The following is a 19,678-nucleotide window of genomic DNA, read 5'->3' on the forward strand; positions in this document are numbered from 1 at the left end:
TTTGCTTGAGAATCACTGGCCTTCTTGACTCTAATTCCAATTTGGGGAAATAGCCATTGTCTCTTTGACCACTGCCTATTTTCCCTTGAAACCACAGTAAAGTGGACCTTCTCTTTCAATGTTTCTGCCTTCTTTTCATGTTCTCAATTTATATCTCTATCTGAGCTCTACCGTGGGCCATTTATCTTCCACTACACTAATTCTTTCTCCTGCTGGTTCTCTACCAATTGAATCTGCTACTTAGCAACTAGACTGAATATAATTTTAATATTTTTCCATCCCTGTAATTTCATTTGGTTATTTTTTCAGGTCTATCAGATGATTTTTCACAGCCTATTATTTCTTTATCTTGCTCTTGATTCCTTCTCACTGTTCAATCTCATGCTGGGCTCTGCCTTTTTGCTCCTTTCAAAACCTCTCGCACCCCTGCTGCAGGCTGCTGGGTGCCCTAGCAACTGGTCAGGTGGACTATGCAAGTGGGTCCCCATCTCTGAATGAGCTCATTGCCCCTTCCTCACAAGCAGCAGATTTTTTTTTCCCTCTCAATTGGTGTTAGCAATCCTGGCCTAAAAGGGTTGTATTTTCTCCCTAAAGGTACATACATGGCTTTTGCTTCTGTCCTTCCTCTGAGAAGCATCAGACCTTTGCTTGAATACTATAACATGAGAAGAAGAATTTGCTGTCCTCCTCCCAAAGGCAAGTGGCTTTGCATCTACCCTTTCTCAGCAGGTAAGAACCATAGCATTTCCTGAAAATTCCTTGACAGCTTAAGACCTTGGCACAGTGGCTGCGACCTCTTTCTCCATTCTGTGCCACCAAAGGGGCCTCTCTCCAGCCTGTGACCCATCTGGTCTTTATCAAGGGCACCAAGTGAAGAGCATGGGGAGGAGCTTGAGGTTGTGTCTACTTTCTGCCTTGGGAGCCCCTCTTCTCATCTCTACCAAAAGTGAAACGAATGCTTCAGTATCCAGAATCTTGCCAGGACTGCTTTTTCCTCTTTTTTTTTTTTAAATTTTTTTTTTGAGGTTGTCTTTTCTTTTTTTTTTTTTTTAATTTATTGTTGGTCGTTCAAAACATTACAAAGTTCTTAATATATCATATTTCACAATTTGATTCAAGTGGGTTATGATCTCCCATTTTTACCCCGTATACCGATTGCTGTATCACATCAGTTACACTTCCATTGATTTACATATTGCCATTCTAGTGACTGATGTATTCTGCTGTTTATCCTATTCTCTACTATCCCACTTCCCCTTCCCTCCCCTCCCCTCCCCTTTTCTCTCTCTATCCCCTCTACTGTAAATCATTTCTTCACTTGTATTATTTTTCTCTTACCCCTCCTTTCCTCTTATATGTAATTGTGTATGACCCTGAGGCTCACCTTCCAATTCCATGCTATTTCCCTTCTCTCTCCCTTTCCCTCCCACCTATCATCCCTGTTTAATGTTAATCTTCTTCTCAAGCTCTTCGTCCCTACCCTGACCTTGGTTACTCCCTTTATATCAAAGAAGTCATTTGGCATTTGTTTTTTAAGGATTGGCTAGCTTCGCTTAGCATAATCTGCTCTAATGCCATCCATTTCCCTCCAAATTCTATGATTTTGTCATTTCTTAATGCAGAGTAATACTCCATTGTGTATAAATGCCACATTTTTTTTTATCCATTCATCTATTGAAGGGCATCTAGGTTGGTTCCACAATCTTGCTATCGTGAATTGTGCTGCTATGAACATCGATGTAGCAGTGTCCCTGTAGCATGCTCTTATTAGGTCTTTAGGGAATAGACCGAGAAGGGGAATAGCTGGGTCAAATGGTAGTTCCATTCCCAGCTTTCCAAGAAATCTCCATACTGCTTTCCAAATTGGCTGCACCAATTTGCAGTCCCACCAACAATGAACAAGTGTACCCTTTTCCCCGCATCCTTGCCAGCACTTGTTGTTGTTGGACTTCATAATGGCTGCCAATCTTACTGGAGTGAGATGGTATCTTAGGGTGGTTTTGATTTGCATTTCTCTGACTGCTAGCGATGGTGAGCATTTTTTCATGTACTTGTTAATTGATTGTATGTCCTCCTCTGAGAAGTGTCTGTTCAGGTCCTTGGCCCATTTGTTGATTGGGTTGTTTGTTATCTTATTATCTAATTTTTTGAGTTCCTTGTATACTCTGGATATTAGGGCTCTATCTGAAGTGTGTGGAGTAAAGATTTGTTCCCAGGATGTAGGCTCCCTGTTTATCTCTCTTATTGTTTCTTTTGCTGAGAAAAAACTTTTTAGTTTGAGTAAGTCCCATTTGTTGATTCTAGTTGTTAACTCTTGCGCTATGGGTGTCCTATTGAGGAATTTGGAGCCCGACCCCACAGTATGTAGATCATAGCCAACGTTTTCTTCTATCAGACGCCGTGTCTCTGATTTAATATCGAGCTCCTTAATCCATTTTGAGTTAACTTTTGTGCATGGCGAGAGAAAGGGATTCAGTTTCATTTTGATGCAAATGGATTTCCAGTTTTCCCAGCACCATTTGTTGAAGATGCTATCCTTCCTCCATTTCATGCTTTTAGCCCCTTTATCAAATATAAGATAGTTGTAGTTTTGTGGATTGGTTACTGTGTCCTCTATTCTGTACCATTGGTCCACCCGCCTGTTTTGGTACCAGTACCATGCTGTTTTTGTTACTATTGCTCTGTAGTATAGTTTGAAGTCTGGTATCGCTATACCGCCTGATTCACACTTCCTGCTTAGCATTGTTTTTGCTATTCTGGGTCTTTTATTATTCCATATGAATTTCATGATTGTTTTATCTATTTCTACAAGAAATGCTGTTGGGATTTTGATTGGGATAGCATTGAACTTATAGAGAACTTTTGGTAATATCACCATTTTGATGATGTTAGTTCTGCTCTCACCACTTCTGTTCAACATAGTCCTCGAAACACTGGCCAGAGCAATTAGACACATGAAAAAAATTAAAGGCATAAAAATAGGAAAAGAAGAACTTAAATTATCACTATTTGCAGATGATATGATTCTATACCTAACAGACCCAAAAGGGTCCACAAAGAAACTATTAGAGCTAATAAATGAATTCAGCAAAGTGGAAGGATATAAAATCAACACGCATAAATCAAATGCATTCTTGTATATCAGCGACAAATCCTCTGAAACGGAAATGAGGACAACTACTCCATTCACAATATCCCCCCCAAAAATAAAATACTTGGGAATTAACCTAACAAAAGAGGTGAAAGACCTATACAATGAAAACTACAGAACCCTAAAGAGAGATATAGAAGAAGACCTCAGAAGATGGAAAAATATTCCTTGTTCATGGATAGGCTTTTTCCTCTTTAACACTCTGTTTCCTGGTTGCTTCGTGACTTTAACTCTCTCAGGAGTTCAAGAAATGTTACAGTTTTAAGCCATGTTCTTTTGTGGGTTCCCACACCCAAAGCAGAAGTACCACTGCCTGTGTACAGTCATGGGCTGCTTAACAGTGGGGACAGGCAGTGAGAAATACAGCATTAGGCACCCTTGTTGTGGAACAGCATAGAGTGTTCTTCAACTTGGAGGGTCTAGACCAGTCACTTGTGGCCTCTTGACACCATCAAGAAATGCAGTAAATTGAGATGCAGGAGGCTACTGCCAGCCTGATGTGGCATGCTGCTCACACAAAACCTTTTGTTGTTGTTGTTGTTATAACTAGAAGGAGTACACTCTAAAATAATGATCAAAAGTAAATTATAAGCTTGTTGTGGTGGCGCACTCCTGGAATCCCAGAGGCTCAGGAGGCTGAGGCAGGAGGATGGTGAGTTAAAAGCCAGCTTCAGCAAAAGTGAGGCCCTAAGCAACTCTGTGAGACCCTGTCTCTAAATAAAAGATAAGAAAGGGCTGGGGCTATCGCTTAGTGGCAGAGCACTTGCCTAGCATGGCTGAGGCACTGGGTTCCATCCTTAGCACCATATAAAAATAAAACAAACAAAAAAAAGACATTCTGTTCATCTACAACTACAATTTTTTTTTAAAGGGGGGAAGGGTGCTGGGGATGTGGCTCAGTGGTTAAGTGCCCCTGAGTTCAATCCCCAGTACCAAAAAAATGTATAGTATAGTAAGTACCTAAACCAGTAACACGGTTAGTTATGATCATATTGGGCATTATGTGCATTTGTAAAAAATTATATGTGCTATACTTTAATGTAACTGGAAACAGAGTGGGTTTGTTGACTCCAGCATCAGCACTACTGTGTGAGTTGTGCTACGACCTTGTGATGGCTAAGACATCACTAAGCCGTGGGAATCTTTCAGCCTTATCTATGGGACCACTGCTGTACATGCAGTCCATCATTGACTGAAATGTCATTACCGACCTGTGACTGCATTGTTAACAGTACCACCTGTGTCCCTTAATAAGTGGTCTGGCATAGAGGACAAATTATACAAGCACTGAGAGTAAAGCCAAAGCTCAAGGCCACCAGCACCTGGCAGGTAACTTCAGGAAATGTACTCTTTCTCTGGGTTCCTGCTATGTTAGTTTTTTGGCCTTAGTTCTCCTGGTTTCCTGTAAGCTCAGGCATGTTTTTTTTTTTAAACTATCTTATTCAGCCATTTAAGGTGATATATGGCAAAAGATTCCTTCTGATATGTAGTGAGTTACATAGCAGAAACAAAAGTTGAAAAATGTTCTAAAGGTTAAAATTATAATGGCTTACTTCTTGCCTTATTAACATGAATGATTCTTGAAATTGTTGATCAGATGGCTGTATAAGTTAAAAGCAATGTTTAATAATGTAAAATTAATAGTTTAAAAATGGAATCCATTAATGTAAAAGATTGACTTTACTAGGCTTTTCTTAAATACTCTTAAATACTCTAAAAGTTCAATTTATCTGGAGGGTGTTAACATGAATAATTTAAAATTCATTTTCTAACTGCAAGGGAAATCAAATTGATTCTGGTGGTTTCCTGAATCCAAAAGCTTAGTTATTTTTTAACAAAAAAAATTTTTTTTTACAAATGATAAATGAGTGGCTACATGATGATAGATAAATATATTGTGATGATAGCATCCTAAGGTAAATGTTAGACACTGATGCTATTATAATCAAGAGTGAGCCTACATTTAGAAGTCAGAGGATGCCTGGACCAGAAAGTCAATTAACAGGTGCAACCAATCACCTAGCAATTAGGCAGCCAAGACCTCAAGTGGGCTGGATCCTGGAGTGGAGGGGACACTATGATGATCTACAGTAAGATGTCCCGTTAAAGGCCTGGATAATTGCAGTGATCTTCCCAAATAAGGAGGCCTCATTCATTCTTGGGCTCTGTTTGGGTGGCAAGATAATTGGAGCATGTGCATGTGACCCTGCTGACTGTATTTCTGACCTGGATGACCAAGCTGACTAATATTTATCTACTTTCTTCTTCATCATTCCAAGAACTTACTCCCCCGAACCCCCTGGCATACTATTTACCACACCCCAAGTTGAGCATGCCGTTGAGGGGGACAATCTTTTCAGAGAAGAGCTTCATTGTTCTGTTCTTTACAATCAAAGATATAGGAATTGAGGGCTGCCCTCCAAGTCAGCTTGTAAGTTCCATTTATAGCAACTATGGGTGAGAGCGCATTTGAGGGCTTCAGTTGCCACAACTTCTTTCCTTTAAAAGTGCAGAATTAGGTCTGGGGTTGTGGCTCAGCGATTGAGCACTTGCCTAGCACTGGTGAAGCATTGGATTCGATTCTCAGCACCACATAAAAATAAATAAAGATATTTTTAAAAAGTGCAGAGTCAGCTAATGTGAGCAGGATGACATAAGCAGATGCTAATCCTTGAAAAATTAAAATGAATTATTTAGAGAACACTGGTCATTTTCTTAATCATGTCACATAACCTGGAATAAATGCTAGTTCTGAATGCATGGAATTTGAGTAAAGAGTATCCCTTAAGGCTTTGGAGTTTGTCTTCTCTTTCCACATGTGAAAGAAATATTAAATCTCTAACCTTAAACTGTACATAGAAAGCCCTGTTACAAAACAAACAAACAAACAAACAAAAACATAGGGATGAACTGAGAAAGATTCTGGTAGATCCATCTACATCTGGGTTCCCAGATTAGCTTAGTATGTGTGGGGTCAAGGATGCTCTTCTGATGAGCTCCACTGGCTAATGCTGTGTGCTATTCCATGATGTATGCACTATGTTAGTTTAGATCCCCACAGGATAGCCAAGCCCAATTAATAGGTTGTTCTTTGCGGACCTGTGAAATTCCCTGAGTGCTTCAAAGAGATTCTGAGCTTCCAGGAGTGGGGCAGAAAGCTTAGACAGTGATGTCTAAGCCCTTATTTAATGTGAATCTCTAAGTCATGTTAGACTCTGCAATTAGGAGTCAGGGCTGGAAGCAAACCCAGCAGCTTCTTAGCACAGCCCTTTCATCTTGATTGACACACTTCATAAACAGTCATTTCAATCAGAGAAACTTGAGTTTGTATCCGTTAGAGAAATGGATCGGTGGCATCATGAAGCAGTGTGAATCATTTTTGCCTGAGGTGAGATATCACAGAAAGTCACGGAGAAGTGTTCGAGAAGTGTTCCATGAGGTTCAGGAATAATAATACTAGAAAATGTACATTTGTCATGTAATGGTTGGTTTTTCTTCAATTTATCCATTCAATGTACAAAAACCATTTTAAAGTAAATATAGGTATACATTACTTACACGAGCACCCCCCAACCCCCGCTGTAAGTAATTTCTTCCATGACTGGAGAAAACATGAATGATGGGGAAAAAAACAAGGTACACTATCCGAAACTGATTAAGAAGGGTGAATCTTTGACATCACACAGAACAAGTGTTCTACTAGAGTTACAGATAAAAGGAACACTGGTTTAAAGAAGGCATATTAAAATCATATCTTTGAAGATTCGCTGTGTCCCTAGAGTTGCTCTGGTAATAAAGATTGAGAAGAAATATGTCAAATATCAAGACAAAGGAAGCACGTCACTAGTATCACCAGAAGCCTATTGTTAAACATAAAGTTGCCAGGATAGACATCAGGACCAGGTTCAAGAGCTCCAAGAAGCCCTCACTTTGTAGGATTCTCTGGACTCCAGAGAATGGGCTTTCCTTGGGTCAGTCAAGGTCAAACACAAGGATCAAAAGGACAAACAACTCTCATTCCTACCCAACAGGCATCAAAAAGAGGCAAGAAGAGTTACAGTCCCAGCAGCAGGGTAAGCATCCGTCAGAAGGAAGGGAGGAGCTTCCTGGATCAAATGTGTCCAGCAGGCCCTGAGGGCAGAAGAATGAACTGCCTCAGCCACAGTCACATGAAGGACACAGGAGGGTAGGAACCAAAAGAGAGTGGGCAGAAAAAGCTGCTGATCATGTGACGTGTTTCAGTCAATCTTCAGCTGACTGCCAGTTACTGAATCAGCTTTGAACTCACAATCCTCCTGTCTCAGTCTCCTGAGCTGCTAGGATTACAGGCATGCACCAACGCACTGGACTCTCATTTTGAGTGAAGATAATATGACAACAATAAAATAATTGTATTCATTTTTAAATTAACAGAACATTATTGTATTTAGATTTATATAAAAACAACATAGGGCAGGAATCACTAATGGTGCACTGTTTTAGAGTTTTTTAAAGAGATGTGAAAATGGAATTGTCAAACTCTGAAAGAAAAGATACACTGTACCTGAAGAACTTAGAAGAAGCAATTCTTCTAAGATGCTACATATTAGAGGAATGAATGCCAGAATGTTCTTTCCAGCTTCTTCTGCAATGGTAATATCAGGGTAGTGCAAATGTTGATGTGCATTTTGAGTTATACGCCTTTTAAAGAATAGTGCTGAACACACGAAGCAGGGACTAGCTAGAACAGGTATGAAAGGAAAAAACCTGAAATGAGTAAAAGAGGAAATTTATCACATTTTATTCCATATGAGATATATTTCTTCTTATAGCCATTAGAATTACCTATAAAAATCAAGCCATAACTTAAGCTTATTTTCTTCACGATATCATAACAATCACCAAGATTTTCATTTCCATCAAATAGAATTTATGACACATTTATCTCTGAATCCCATTTGGCTGGGTGTTATTTCATAGAAGGTACATAAGAATAGCTCATAGCTTTTAGAAGCTTTCAGATTTAAATAGAGTGTAGACATACATACATACATACGTAAAAACATACAAGCATACAACACATTTAATGGTAAATAAGCAATGTGGGTATATGTTGAGCTAAGTTATTTCTAGTGATTTTAACATAATATAATGGAAAATGCTTTTAAATGTCTTTTGCCATCTGCTTAGCCAAGACACAATCTCTCCTTGGAAACCAACAGCTTGGGTTGGAGGAGAAAGAGGATAAGACTTCAGACTGTGCTGGTTGGGAGATTGGAACTGAGATCCTCTCGGAAGGCTGAGCCTCTAGATAGTAAGAGAATTTTTAAGCTTTGAGATACACAGATGAAATTACATGCTCTTTGGCATTTTCTTCAAAATAATCCAGGGATGTGGGGACTAGGCAGGGATGAAACAAGATTGATCACGTGTCAATAGTTATTGTAGCTGGACTATGACTATGTGGAGGCTCATTATACTCTTTCTCTACTTTGGCATGTTTGGAATTCTCTAAGATAAAAAAAAAAAACGTTTTAGTTAAGAACCAGAAGACTAAAAGAAAAACCATAAATTGTGTAAGGCAATTTGAGACAAAACTGACAAAAGATGAGAATCCGAAAAGTTTAAATAACCCCTCTAAGTCCATAAGGAGAAAGACAAAGATTCCAATCAAACAAGGGATAAACGTTATAAATGGGCATTTTTATTAAAAAGAAAATACAGCAAGAAAAACGTGGCCAACAAAAGAGGGGAAGATGTTCAGCCTTATTATAAAGCAGGAAAATGAAAATTAAAATATAATGAGAGTCTGTTGTGGTGGTGCATGCCTGTAATCCTAGCAGCTCAGGAGACTGAGGCAGAGAATTGTGAGTTCAAAGCCGGCCTCAGCAACTTAGCAAGGCCCTAAACAACTCAGTGAGACTCTGTCTCTAAATAAAAATATTTTTTAAAAGGCTAGGGATGTGGTTCAGGTTAAGCGCCCCTGGGTACCAAAAACAAACAAACAAACAAACACCCTAAAGAGATATTCTATATGTGATGATATGCTTGGTTTTACTGTTGCTACCAACACTCAGAAATCATATCAACTAAATTTTACTTTTTGTTCACACTGGATGTCTGTTGTTGATCATGTGAGAATCACATGTTCCCAGGGTCATACAAGAGTCACCGCCTGAGTGTTGCGATCTCTTGCTAGAGGGAAAAAAGTGATGAGCATGTTTGCATTAGCAAATTAATCACTTTATCCTGGAAATGGCACACATTTTCAAAACTCAGTGGTCAGTAAAAGTCACAGGAACCCACTCAACCACACAAAGCTAGGAAATGCAATTTCTCCTACCCCGTATACAAGAACAGAGACCACTGGAAATGTTTGAGAAAAACAGTGACTTCAACAGACACTAAGGTTTTCTTTCATCAGATTGACAAAACCATATAATCTGACAAAACCAAATATTGATAAAGATGTAGAGCAACAGAAATTATGCAGTATTGACTGGAGAATAAATTAATATAACCACTTTAGAAAAAAATTTAACATTACTTGGGATAGTTGAAAATTCACAGTCAATATCCCTGCAATACAGTTACCTTAGAGAGACTTGCATATATGTACAAGGACATATTCAACTATGGTCAAAGCAGCATTGTTTGTAATAGCAAAAGCAGATCAACAAAAGCAAAAACTACAACCAACCATCCTGTCTGTGAACAGTGCAATAGATTATTTTTTTTTATGAAATACCATTTCGTGTAGAAAATGAATGAATATCAGATACACGTATATTTGGTCAAATTTCAAAAATATTATTTTGGCATAAAAAAAGCAAGTCAAGAATTATTGTGTTTTAGAAGCTCCATGGAGCAGACTTTTAACCCAGCAACATCCTGGAGCCAAGCCCATCCCTGCCTTGATCAGCTGAACTCAAGGCAAACTGCAGATACGTGAGCAAGAAATATATGCTACTTGCCACAGGGGTTTGTTATGCAGCGTAATTGTGAATGCAGCTAACTGATATATGAGCTGATAAAGCTCTGTTCCCCATATCGAAATGATAGACAACTGATTGAAGAATTATAATTATATTGTTTTCCAATCCTGATTGAAATCATATTTACTAAACCAGGAACATATTTCTCTGCCAAAAAAAGTAAGCTTAAAAATGAATTTTCTTCACTATCCCTGTCTCAAATAAGGCATGACACACTCCTGAAAAAAAATTGTGTTTTGATAAAGGACAATAATAAAAAATTAATATATTGCTTTAGGATTACCCAAGCCAAAATAAATTTTTCAAAAGCTTATCTAACATAAACTCAAAATAGTGGTTACTTCTGAGTGGGTTGAGAAAAAGATATGATGAGGAACAGAATTAAAGTGTTAATATTGTTTTTGTTAGGCTGTTAGCAGTTTTAAAGATGAGCTTATTTGGCTATTATTCTTTAAATTGTGGGTGTGTGGGGGTGTGTTCTTATCTTTGCATGGAGACAGGCATCGAAATACTCATATTGTGGATAAAAACCAATTAATAGAAACAAAACAAAATTGACACAGAGGATGGAATTACTAATCAAAGAGATAATAAGAGCTAATAAAAATATATTCTGTATGTCCAAGAAGGTAGAGGAAATAGAGAACAAATAAAAAAAGAGAGAATATCAGGAAAATAAAAATCTGATTATTGAGATCAGGAAGAACAATCAACTTAAACTAAACTGATCAATAAAAAAGAGAGAAGATACAAATTATCAACTATGGGAGGGGGTACTAATGAAGAAGTCATAGACATTGAAAGAACAAAGAAATATTATGAACAACTTTTGTCAATATAATCGATAACTTAGGTGAAATGGGCTAATCCTTCTCAAGAAAAGGTCTCTGAAAGATCACCTGTATAGCTCCCTTGCTGTTAACTGGTATTAAATAAATAGAATGTGTCATTAGAAACTTTTCCACAAACAAAACTAAAAAAGCCCAAAACACTCCAAGCCAAAACAACTTCCCTGGTAAATTCTACCAAACATTTAGTCAGAAAATTCTACATAAAGTCTTTGAGAAAATAGAAGATAAAACACTTGGAACTCAATCTAGGAGGCCAATATCCAATCCAAGACAAAGGAAAGCAAAATCTGTAGATCCTTTCTCATGTGAACATAGTGGTAAAAGATTCTGACAAATTTTACTAAATAAAGGGTCTAACTTAAGAATACAAGGTGGGTTAATATTTGAAAATCAACCCATGTAATTCACTATATTAATATACCCGGAAAGAAAAATCTTAAGATAGAATAAGCACGTAACAAAAATTCAACATTTGTTTACAAAGGAAATGTTTCACAATGTAGGAAAAGAAAGAAATTCTGCCAAATAAAGGGAGTCATGAGAACCTGTAGTTAACACCGCATTTGCTGGGGAAAGACTGAACGCTTTCCATCTAAGGTGCAGAACTAAACAGAGATATCCACTCTTACCCACTCTTCATTATTGGGCTAGAGTTTATTGCAAATTTAATAATGCAAGAAAAAGAATTAACACAGGCATACAGACTGGAAAGAAAGGCATAAAATAGTCTCCCTTCTCAGACAACATTATGTAGAAAATTATAAGAAATCACACAAAAGATGTACTAGAATTAATAAGTGGGTTTAGCAGGGTTGGATCATATACATTTTTTTTATTATTTAGTTTCATTTCATGATCATAAACTTAACTCTTCAATCCAGCTAGAATTGGAGAGGAATAAGGAAAGTACAAAATGCAAAGAACAGCAGTGAGAGCACAAAGATTTTAGGATATTGTGAGCAAATGGAGCAGAGGTGGGGCTCTCCTGAGCTATAGAAGGTGCGATCTGGTGGTTAAGATAAAGCACAAGGCTGGGAGTGGTGGCATATGCCTGTAATCCCAGTGACTCTGGAGGCTGAGGCAGGAGGATCACAGGTTTGAAGCCAGCCTCAGTAACTTAGTGAGCCCCTAAGAAACTTAGTGAGACTCTGTCTCAAAATGAAATATAAAAAGGGCTGGGGGATGTGGTTCAGTGGCAGAGCACCCCGGGGTTCAGTTCCTGGTAATAACTAACTAACTAACTAACTAACTAAATAAATAAATAAATAAAAACCCAAGTCAAGTCTATTAAAGTTGTCCTCAGTCAGCACTAGGGATCTTCTTGTTGGTCCTCCATCCAAAGAGCCCCATGGTTCCCGCAATATTTTTGTCTTCTTTCCCTTGCCCAAGACCACATTCTTGCCATTCAATCTTAACATTGCAACTGAAAAACTGCAGATTATTTTTGTTGGGTCCAGCATTTGCCATGGACAAAATGCCAGAATCCAGATGCTTCTGGGTGAAGTGTTCTCACTGTCAAATCTCTCTCTGTAGTTGAACTTTCTGCCAGTGCCATTATGGAGTGTAAAGTCACCACCCCAGCATATAAACCCTGGAACAATCTGGGGACAACAACAGGAGAAGAAACCCAAGTCCAAACACAAAATTCATTTTTATATCATGTGCACCTTATGCACATAACCTGAACATAATTTTATACAATATTTTTAGTGCACGTGAATTTTGACTGCAACCTGTCACATGCAGTCAGGGGTGGAATTTCCCACATATAGCATCACAAACAAATGTTTTAGATTTTGGAGCATTTTGGATTTCAGATTTTTTGGTTAGGACAACTCAAACTGTATATAATAGATAATAAAAATCATAGTAAAATGCCTTTTAAAATAGCAGAAAATATGACTTAGGTATTAGTCCCCCCCCAAAAAAAGTTATGCAAACACTTTACACCCAAACCTATAAAACATTGTTGATATATTTTAAAAAGACCAAATAAATGAAAAGAAAAATATACATGCTAATATATCAGAAAACTCAATATTGTTAAGATGTTCTTTCTTCCCAAATTGACCTATAGATTAAATGCAATCCCCCAAAAATGAGAGCAGGCTTATTTTTAGAAATTGGCAAACTGAATCTAAAATTTTTATGGAAATTCAAAAGACATAGTATGGTCAAAAACAACTGAAAAGGAGAATAAATTTGGAGAACTTATAGTATGTGGGTTATATAAGATTCATTATAGAACATTTGTTATCAAGTATCAATTCATACACTAAATTTTTCACCAAAAAATAATCAATTTAGATTGAATAAAACTTAACAGTTGAAAAAATAGATCCAGCCTTAAACGTTTTCACATGATGGAATGAAGAATCTCTCTCTCTCTTTTTTAAATCTTTAATTTTGAAATAGTTGTAGATTTATAAGAAGTAAAAATAGTACTGAGGTCCGATGTACCCTACCCATCACCCAATGATAATATCTTATATAATTATATATTTCATTATCAAAACAAGATATTGATTGAACAATACAATTAACTGGACCCCAATACTATTCCAGCATTATTTGTATATATTCATTGTTTGTATATCTTTGTGTAAATTTTACGACATTTTTTCACATGTATTGAATTGTAGAAGCACAATTATAATCAATGTCCAGAACTGGTCCATCAGCACAAGAAAACTCTCTGTTCCTTCCCTTCCCTGCTCCAAACCTTGGCAACCACTTACCTATTTCCATCTCTACATTTCCCTTGTTTTAAGGATGTTACACAAATGGGATCATGGAGTGTATAATCTTTTGAGACTGACATTTTTTACTCATTATAATGTTGTTAAGATCCACCCAAGCTGTCTCATGTTATCAACACTTGGATCTTTTTGTATACTTCACAGTCCTTTTGTGGGCATGTGTGTTCAACCACTTAACTATGGAAGAGCGTTTGGGTCATTTCCAGTTTGGGACTATTACAAACAAATTTTTGAACAGTTTTTCCATGTACATACATTTTCACTTCTCAAGGGTAAATGTCCAGAAGTGCCATTGCTTAGCGGTATAATAAATGTATATTTAACTTTCTAAGAAACTTCACATTTTCCCAGAGTGTCTGAAACATCTTACATTTCCATGAGCAATATTAAGAGAGTCCAGCTTCCCTGCATCTATGCCAGTATTTTCTACTATGGTTACTTTTAGTTTCAGTTATTTTGATAGGTGTGTGGTGCTATTTCTGGCTGGTTTTAATTTGCATTTCCCTAATAGCTAATGATAAGAACATCTTTCATGTGTTTATTTGCCAACTAAGTATATCTTTGGTAAAAAAAAAAAAAAATCCCTTCAACTCTTTTGCCCATTTTAAAATTAGATTGTTGTCTCTCTGTTGGATTTGGGGAATTCTTTATATATTCTACTTATGAATCTTTTGTATGTGATTTACAAATATCTTCTCCCATTCAGTGGCTCATCTTTTCATCTTAACAGGGTTTTTCACAGAGCAAAAGTTTTAAAATTCAAAGTGGATTAAATTTAAAATTCAGTAAGAAGACCAGCATTTTAGGCAAATTTTATGTTCAGATTGAATATCCCTAATCAAAAATCAAAAATCTGTAATGCTCCAAAATGTGAAACATCTTGAATGCAATGTAACACCCAAAGTGGAAAATTCCACACCTGGTTTCATGTGATGGGTCACAGTCAAAATTTAGGTGTACTAAGCATATTGTAAAAAATTACCCTCAGGCTATGTGTAAGGTATATACAAAATATAAATGAATTTTTGCCTTTAGACTTGGGCTGAAGAATCCTTTGGATCTTCTAAACAGTAGAAATGGCTATTATAGGCATGGTTTAGGAAGACTCATCTGTAGCAATATGCAAGTGGGCTGGAAAAAGCAATTATGTTCTTTCCTCTTTCCTCCTGTTTGACTTTCTTTCCAGCATTTTTCTTGCACAAATCATCAAGTGTTCAGCCTTGAGTGTCCAGTCAGGGCTTTTGTTGAAAACATTTCAGCCATTCTGCTAACCTTGAACAGTTAATCATAGACAGGCAGAAAGGAGCTTAAGATAATATTTGGTAAGAAGGTAGAAAGCTTCTAAGTATGACTGTAGAGAAGTAAGTTTCTAGAGTCAAAAAGAAGGGGGAGAAAATAAAGTTTAAAAACTGAAAAACTCCATGAGGGGCTGGGGTTGTGGCTCAGCAGTAGCGTACTTGCCTGGCATGTGTGAGGCACTGGATTCGATTCTCAGCACTGCATATAAATAAATAAAATAAAAGTCTATCAACAACTATACATATATATACTTAAACTAAATGAGAGAAGAAGTGAAGCCTTTTCTTAATACTATCTCAAGGTTGACCTATTTATAAACAAAACCTATGTATATTTTTTCTCCTTAATAAAACAATAGAAAAGACTACAGAACTGACATTAATGATTAAGAGACATTATCATTCGAATGAAAATAAATAAGTGAGGAGTGGTCTCAGGGTGGACTGTGGATCAACAGTGCTCACCTAAGCGAGCCTGGGCTCCTCAGTCCTTCCTCTCTGCTGTCATTAGTTCACATGTGCTGTTTTCATCATGGTCATAGGATGGTTGTCACAGCACCAGACATCACATGACACCACCAAATGGAAAATCAAGGTTTTGGGGTTGGGAGTGAGGATTGTTTAACTCTCCCTCCTCCTTTTTTTTTTTTTCCTAGTGCTGAGGGTCAAACCAGGGCCTCATGAATACCAGGAGAGCACTCTCCCATTGAACCACACCTCTTATCCCTCTCCCAACATTTTAACAGGGAGAAAAATCTTTCCCAGGCCTTCCACCAGAATTCTCATTCTATTTCACTGACCAGGACTGGCTCAAATGCCCTCCTGATAGATAGACCACTTGCTGCCAAAGGCTAGAAGGATCACCATGGCTAAGGTCACAGAGGACTCATCTCCTGGGCATGCTGTGGCCCAGATTACATTAAGATGGCCCATAGGATGAGGAAACTAATGGATAAGCAAGTAACATTGTGCGCCACACAGAGGAACAGGATCCACAGTGAGAATGTCAGGGAGGGGACAAGAAGGGGTACCCTCACGACAGCCCCAAGAATGCCATCTCGGGACAATCCATTCATGCCATCCACACATATTTACGGAGAGTCTATTATATGCCAGGCACTGTTTTAGTCCTCATTGACAAAATCGACAAAAAACTTCCTGCTCTCTGGCATTTACATTCTAGCATAATGATGGGCGGACTGCACAGTAAGCTAGCAGAGGTGATTAAATGGAGCAGGGGAATAGGTATCAGCAGACCTGTCATGGCTGAGGGATAGGTTAAAAAAGGTGGCCCAGGTGGACCTCACCATGGTGACATTTGAGCAAGATATCTTCCTCTTTATTTTTAAAATTTACTTAATTTATGTTATTTTGACATATTATACATACATGGAGTATACCTTATTCTAATTAGAATCTCATTCTTGTGGTTGGCCATGATGTGGCTATTCACTGTAGTATGTCCTTTTTTGGGGTTGGAGAGGTATCGGGGATTGAACTCAGGGGCACTCCACTGAGCCACATCCCCAGCCCTATTTTGTATTTTATCTAGAGACACTGAATTGCTTAATGCCTCACTTTTGCTGAGACTGGCTTTGAACTCTAATTCTCCTGCCTCAGCCTCCTGAGTCGTTGGGATTACAGGCGAGTGCAACTGCACTGGGTGTGTGTTCTCTTGAAGGCAGTGAAGGAGTTGGCCACAAAACACTTGTGGGTTCTCCTATAGAGTTAGGACCCTTTTGACTTCTCCACACAGTGAAACTGCAAATGCTGTATGCAATACATTACAGATGCAGCACCCTTTAAATGCTTTACTTAAAAAAATAGGTTTTTCTCTCATCTGAAGCAGACCCAGAGAATTTCATTATTTTACTATCCTAAATATAAGGTCTAGGATGATCTGCCCACCTCTCAGACGTGGACTCTGTGATTTCCGGAAGCTGCAGGAACTTGGGGTTCAATTATGATTCTATCTCTAACCAGCTGTGAATCTAGGAAGACCACCTCATCTCTTCTAGGCTTGGTTTTCTCTTCTCAAATTGAAGGAGCCTCATGGTACCCAGGGTCCCTCTCGCCTCTAAATGCCCTGGCTCCGGGATGAAGATCTCTGCTTGCAGGAGTCTGCGGATGCTTTCCCCAGCTGTAGAGGGAGGGCGCGCTGCGCTCTGCAGCCCATCAGGAAAACGAGGCTCCCAGAGACTGAAGAGCCACCTAATGACTTAATGGGCTTTAAAATGGGCGGCTAGGTTTTAATTTTCTCTTTCACAGAATCCCCAGGGTAGAGTGTACTTTACAGTAGATAATAAGCACATAAGATTGCTGCAGGATATCTTATTTGGAAATCAGGTTTAACTCACATTCCTCTGGTAGTTTTTACTGTCAGAATAAAATAAAAGCCCCCAAAGGAATGTTTACCCAGATTTTAAATCTGTTGGAATGTCAGAAGTATCTAAGAGTTAAGCATCCGTAAATATTTAAAAGAGGATGAAATAAAATATTACTACTAATAATCTTTTTTCATGTTTGAGTAGAGCCAAAAAAAAAAAAAAAATCCCTGGGAATAGCTGGATATGGAGGTATGGTGTCATGTTGACAAGTGCCTGTAATGCCAGCTTACCTGGGAGGGTCACAAGTTCAAGGCCAGCCTGGGCAACATAGTAAGACACTGTCTTAAGATAAAATTTTATAATTGGACTGGCAGTGTAGCTCAGTGGTAGAATGCACAAGGTAGATTCTGTACAAAAATAAATAAATATATAAATAATCTCTGAGAACACTTTTATAATCCACTGTTAACTCTGTGGTCATGACTAATGACATGAATCATAAAAGGAAGTTGGGCCAATGCAAAGATCATCTATCCAAGCGTATAATGAACTCTACACATGTGAAGCAAATACTGTGAAGAGTGCTAAAGTGTCCCTTTCTCCTCTCTGGCCAACTTAAAAAGCAATGCTATCACCAAAGACCAGGCTACCGAGTAACAAAAACTAAGTTTTCCTGCCTGCATTTTTAGCATTTAGCTACCCTTACTCCAATGCACACAAATCCTGGCATTACACATTCTTCTAGCTTTCTTTGATTATGGGCCAGATATTATATATTTTATTCACAGCAGCTTTTTTTTTAATCCTCTTAATAGCCCTGGAAAGTAGGAATTGTTTGCTGCATTAATGCAGTGATGACAGCTGAAGTCCCAAGAGGTAAGGGGTGTGTATGAACTGCTTTTTCCTCTAAATTCCAAAGACGATTAAAGAAAGACAGTCCTTGAACACATTCATTCATTCATTCATTCAGGTACTCATTCTATTTTCAGAATATTCAACTCTAAGGAAATCTTTCTGCAGTCCAACCCACTCTTCCCTTAAGAAATTTCAGATGGAGATAGAAACTCAGAGAAAGAATGAGCTTATTTGTGTCTTTGTCCCTTTATCTGATGTTCCCTCCATCTTGCCTTTCCTGGGCTAAATTGTAAAATTTTCCTTCTTGTTCTTTTCAGAACTATTTTCAAAAGACAGCTCTTTTGGAGTGGAATTGCAAACAAGACAGAGAATTTTAGTAAGGAATAGTAAAGAGAAAGATTACCAGAGCATTTTTACATTAGCACATGACATTTCTAATAATCTACACAGGAGGACTTTTTTTTTTTCCAGCATCATTCTAAGTGCCTCTTGAAAACCTCAGTGACATCCCAGATAGCTACTGACTAATTTGTTCTGGCAGAAAAATGAGTTCACTATTACTGAAAATATGTTTTCTATCACCAGATCATATTCAGGTCATTGAGTGGCTTTTCACTGGTGGAAGGAAGTAGAATTTATCTCCACTGAAAACGTTATGGAGAGGAGAGAAATAACATTTTGACCTCCCTCAACATTAGCACAATGCAAATCACAGTTAATTTTCTGTAAAGGGATGTTTCAGTGGTTTGCATTTCTGTAGCTGCATATCAATCTCAACTTTTTTTTTTTTTTAAGCAAGGTGAATGAAGGGTGCATGCAACTGTGAATAAAGAACTGTGAAGAGCTAACTTTAAACAGCTTACAGCTTAGTGACTGAGATAATGCCATTTCTCAGAAGTTCTAAATATAGAGGAATAATGGATAGCAGTTTACCACAAGCTATGTAGCTCCCTAAACCCACAGGGGTGGGAGGATTGCAATTTGGAGGTTAAGGCTCCAGTGGGTGTGGCCAGGAGCAGGAGGGTTGAACCTCATTCCTTTTGCTTCTTCCCATACAGAGGTGTGGGTGGCTGCTGTATAAACTGTGGATGCTAAGTGAGAGAAGAGAATGCTCTTCATTATTCTTTTGGAAGTAAGGATAAAATTCTGCAATCACCAAGCCTTTTCATTTCCCTTCAATTTGTCAGCACAGTTAGGATGCTGGCTTTCTTTCCATAGGTGAGATTACTTCCTGCTGACACCAAGAGGGGGTAGAGTGGACAAATGTGTGAAAATGAAAATTAGGCTCAAAGGGTAGCTTTTGTTTTGATGTTTGCTAGACATCCTTTCTTGTGTTAAAATTAACTGTCTTGGTTACTGGCAGTCATAGGATCTGAACACTAAAAAGGCTGGATGGCATTCCCTAGACAAAATTTGCAGTTGCATAAAACAATTGTCAGTTTTGATAAAGAACAATAATTTCC

This window comes from Spermophilus citellus (assembly GCF_964194105.1).
Source record: "Spermophilus citellus genome assembly, chromosome: 3".
NCBI classification, from domain to species: domain Eukaryota; kingdom Metazoa; phylum Chordata; class Mammalia; order Rodentia; family Sciuridae; genus Spermophilus; species Spermophilus citellus.